Consider the following 5,211-nt stretch of genomic DNA (forward strand, 5'->3'; position numbering starts at 1 on the left):
CCCTATCTCATGGGGAGAGGTTGAGGGCAGGAGCCACTTCTTAAGGATAAAAAACTATCACACATGGTGTTCAGGCTTAGCACAACCTCACACAATCCTAGTGAAAACATCCCACAAGTAGATAGATTATTCTTCCATCTCACATAAGGGTTGACCCCAACCTAGGCACAACCTAGCTTGGAAAAAAAGAAAATAATCATGGTGATGGACACATTGAATTTTCATATCTATAGAAAAAATAGAATTATTTTACTTGGGCTAGGTTTTACATTCATTAACACGAGTTTCTCGTATCAACTTATATGGCTATACACCTTGCATTATAAGATTTATAAATGTGCATTTTTTTTGGTAAATTTCAAGGTAAATATAGATTTTATTCTAATGGCATGGTATCAAGGGAGATTTTGACAACTAAAATGAAGGGAGGGGATTTGGCACTCAATAGATAATATTACCTCTTCACCATAGATGAGATGAAAATGAGTAAACCCTTTGGCAAATGTCACTAATGTCCAATAGGTTCATAAATATGGGAAGAGAATGTAATGCCATTTGGTCTTGTGGTTCCCCATTCATCCCATGGATAATTAGAAGTTGTAAAGGATTCTATCATTATTTCATGAGGTGTAAGATAGGAGCACTAGAACCCGCATATTCAAGCAAAACCATAGAGAGGGTAAAAGAAGGTGAAGGAGGGGTGGGGGACCCCTAATCAATTAGTTGAGAACTTTCCCTGACATAATATATTTTGACTAATAAAGATATGGAACAATGGTTCCAACAATGGTGGAGTCAAGGAGACAACAATGATAGAATGACTTCTTCAGTGATTACATCTTATGAAAATTTCAATTCTTCAGAAGGTATTGGTCCCATGGAAGTTGAAAGGGTAAAAAATGACAATATTCTCATTGGGTTTCCCAGGAGGAGGTCCAATTTCAAAACTTGGCTCACCTTATACTTCTTGAAAAAACTTTTGATGTCAAAGGGAAACATCATCCAAAATAAGTGTGGGATTATCCTTTATAATGCAATCAAGATGATGAACACTGGTAATTGCACCACAAATCACATGCATGGTTAGTACACAAGGATTGAATACTCTTTGTTAATGTTCTATATAAAGAATGTAACACCCTCCTCCCATATCTTCCCAAGTAACCGACCAACCGGGGTAAACATACGATGAGAGGCTACTATGGTTGGATTCAACCTCCTATGTGACCTTAAGGAAATGGAATCAATGGAAACACAACAAACAGACCTTCCACATCAGCTATAGGACCCCTAAGAACCATGCCAACACTTTAGGTAGATTGCCCTTGGGTCCCATTGAAACTTCTAATCACTTTCCCTCTAGACACTCTCATGCTATGGACATGCCAACATCTAGGGACCTCTGGACACTCTCACAAGCCTGCATGCCAGCTTGCAGGGACCAATTTGTTCAGTTTTGTGCTAGTGTCCTGAGATTTGAGCCACTTTTTTTGGCCCAGAGCCCAGGTCACTACCCAGAATGGAATGATATCTTAAGATCAGTAAAATAACAGGGAAACAATGAAGTAGAAGCAATGAGTTAAATAAGCCCTTAACTAGACCCCTACTAGCCATGACAGGCATTTCGTGAAAGATATCACAAACATGTAATCTACAGGTGTAAACAAAAAGATTAGGCATAAGGATCTCATACTTATCTGATAATTTCTAAGAACCATTGTTCCCTCATGTCTTTTGCTGCATTATCATCTATTAGGTCATAGATACATTGTCCATTCATTTACAGGTAAAAACATATTGAGATCCATACATAGCTGTTGTCATAAAACATACATATAACCAACATAGTAATAACATATATACCATAACTATATTAGCCATAAAATCCACATATAAACCAGTACATTTATACATGAGAACCAAGGGAATGAATTTCTCATTAATGAAGGCAAAAACCAATCGGAGATCCAACTACCACGTTCCACCCGACCATAGATTGGTTGAGCCAAGTCTCTCTTTAGCCAATCACCCCTGTGCCATATTCCAAGCATGAATGTGGGACTCATAACCAACCGAAAAGAACCAAAACAAGCATGGATGCTACCGAAGTTCTCCACCTACACCATGAGGAATTCGAGTGCCCCCTAGTCTCTCAATCTTTAGCATAATCCACAACCCGATCCTGGCAAACCCATGCCATGACAGAAAAAAAAACCACATGAAACACCATGCACGCGAAATCTAGCAAGGAAAATACACATCTAAATTGATACATGCAATGAACCCTGTTGTAGCTGCTTGATCTTGCCTTTCCCTACTTGATCTTTTCTTCCTCTTGCCTTATTTACCTTTCTTGCTCCAATGCCAAAGTGCTCCAAGAAATCTCTAAGTGTCCAAGAGTGAGAGAGAGAGAGAATAATGAGAGAATTCCAAAACAGAACTAACAAAAGGTTTCTAATTGATCCTTAGAAGCCTTTTTATTAATGAGGCCTCTATTTTCTTCATTTTCCTTCAATCTCCTCCTTACATGCAACTTGTGACCTTTCACATCCCTTTTCTCCTAATTTTCATTATTTTCATAAGTAAATGTGCCAAAAATGACATTTTTCCTTTCCGAATCCTTAACCATTTCCTTTGCCAATTTCCTTAGCCGTAATAAACCAAATGAACACCCCCCTAGGATGTCTTGCCAAACATTAAGCTTGGAATAAGTGTCCCATCAACCGTGGTTATCATTTTTAACTTTCATTACATGAAATTTTCACTAGGGTTGTTACAGAACCCTGAGTCCCCCTTGGGGGATACCGTCCTCAGTGTTCAATCACGCATATACCTCAGCAAACCGCTGGGAAGAAAACATACTGCTCATGGATCTTTATAACATAGCTCGATGCAGTATTTACGGTGATCATCTTGCTAAGTGCCAACCCACATGAAAACATAACAACACAATAACATAACAACATGATAGCATAGTAGCATGACAATATAACAACATGACAATCATAATGACATGAAAACCATACTGCTTATTGGAAATTTATAACATAGCTCATGGCAGTATTTACATCCATATAGATATGTACATATAGCAATATCACCAAAACATATTCCAAAACACCATATGAAAACATATCCCAAAACACCATATCAAAACAGATACCAAAACACCATATCAAGCTAATATTTTAACAATTTAATTGTACAACTAAAAATTCAAGCTAGTATTTTTATTTGTCAAAAATATTTTAATAATTATTATAAAATTCAAGCTAATATTTTTATTTGTCAAAAATATTTTAATAATTATTATAATGATGAAATCAACAAGTACAACAAAGAAAATCAAATTATAACTTTAGCACACTGGTGTAGTAAAACTAAAACTATTAAATATTTGTAAAAATATATTAACATTAAAAAGAATATATTAAATAACACAAATGATAAATTTTAGATTATATATATGATTTATTTATAATATTTATAATGAATTTTAAAAATATTATAGATTTAAGACTTGTGCCATCTATAGAATTTATTTCCAAATCCATTACATTAATATATTAAAAAATAATAACATAATAATCAATTATAACATTAGAAGTTAATAAATATTATATATAGTTTATAATATAAACAAAGTAACCAAATGCATCTTTAATTTCCAAGAATAACCAAATAAGAGGTGATAATTATAATAACCAAAACAATAGGAAAGCGATTAATGCCTAAATATAAAAGGTGTGTATTTGTTTAATCGAGGCGGTATGTTGTAGAGAATGTTGGGACCTGTGGCATCTATCACAGTGAAATGACGCTTTCCAGTTGTTTCCATCAGCCCGTCTAGCTCAGTTGGTAGAGCGCAAGGCTCTTAACCTTGTGGTCGTGGGTTCGAGCCCCACGGTGGGCGCCTTAGGTTTGTTTTTGATAATTTCGTAAAATCATATCCAGGTATCGCGTGAATTTCGGTGTTTTGAGTAAAATGGTAGCGAGCTTTTGCATGGGACCCTATTTATCTCTTCAAAACAAAAATCCAACAACAAACTTTCTTACTGTTCGGCACACTTTGTGCATTTCTTAACTCAAGAATGTACTGTACAGACGACAGAATTTACAAAGGGAGAAGTACAAATCAAAACAGGAGATTCTCTAAAGTAATTATTTGTATTATTGTGAGGGTGTTATTAGACCAGAAGATTTTGAGTGTAATTTTGAAGGTTACCATCTTATACAATGATTTGACCAGTATCAGTTGGATTTGAAAGCGGGGAAAGGACATGGGGTTTCGTGCAATTAAATTTATTCCAATAAGCAAAAGAACAAAGTCGGTCGTCCTTAAAACTGGGACATGTGGCCTATTAGCTCAGTTGGTTAGAGCGTCGTGCTAATAACGCGAAGGTCGCAGGTTCGAGACCTGCATAGGCCACTTTCTGCGTTCCTTCCATTTTGAGCACAAAACTCTAGTTGAAGAATAATAATAATAATTTCTGGCACAAAAATTTAGTTGAAGAATGATAATCTCTTTCGGAATTGAGCACAAAACAAAACTTTAGTTGAAGAATAATAATCTCTTTCGGAATTGAGCACAAAACAAAACTTTAGTTGAAGAATAATAATCTCTTTCGGAATTGAGCACAAAACAAAACTTTAGTTGAAGAATAATAATTTCTTTCGGAATTGAGCACAAAACAAAAAACTCTAATTGAAGAATAATAATTTCTTTCGGAATTGAGCACAAAACAAAAAACTCTACTTGAAGAATAATAATTTCTTTCGGAATTGAGCACAAAACTCTATTTGAAGAATAATATGAATTTCTTTCAGAATTGAGGAGCACAAAACTTTTACTTGAAGAATAAGAATTTCTTTCGGAATCATGGATTGTGGATTGTTTAAACTACCTTATAAGCACAAAACTCTACTCGAAGAATAAGAATTTATGTGGATTGTTTAAACTACAAGGTTAATTACTCTATTCCAATCCATATACTCTAAAAGGACAAAACTCAGATTGTTTAAACTACCTTATAAGCACAAAACTCTATTCGAAGAATAAGAATTTATGTGGATTATTTAAACTACAAGGTTAATTACTCTATTCCGATTCATATACTCTAAAAGGACAAAACTCTATTCGAAGAATAAGAATTTCTTTTGGAATCATGGATTATTTAAACTACCTTATAAGCACAAAACTCTATTCGAAGA

General features: G+C 34.7%; 2 non-coding genes across 2 annotated transcripts; both read left to right on the forward strand.

Moving 5' to 3' along the window:
* The first annotated feature begins 3,840 nt into the window (after positions 1 to 3,840).
* TRNAK-CUU (transfer RNA lysine (anticodon CUU)) lies at positions 3,841 to 3,913 on the forward strand. The gene has a single exon. It is a non-coding gene; the product is annotated as a tRNA-Lys (tRNA).
* Positions 3,914 to 4,355: 442 nt separating this feature from the next.
* On the forward strand, positions 4,356 to 4,429 carry TRNAI-AAU (transfer RNA isoleucine (anticodon AAU)). The gene has a single exon. It is a non-coding gene; the product is annotated as a tRNA-Ile (tRNA).
* Positions 4,430 to 5,211: the final 782 nt, after the last annotated feature.

Source organism: Pinus tabuliformis, chromosome 6 (assembly GCF_031772625.1).
Source record: "Pinus tabuliformis cultivar Carrire ecotype Pingquan chromosome 6, CPIR1, whole genome shotgun sequence".
Lineage (NCBI taxonomy): Eukaryota > Viridiplantae > Streptophyta > Pinopsida > Pinales > Pinaceae > Pinus > Pinus tabuliformis.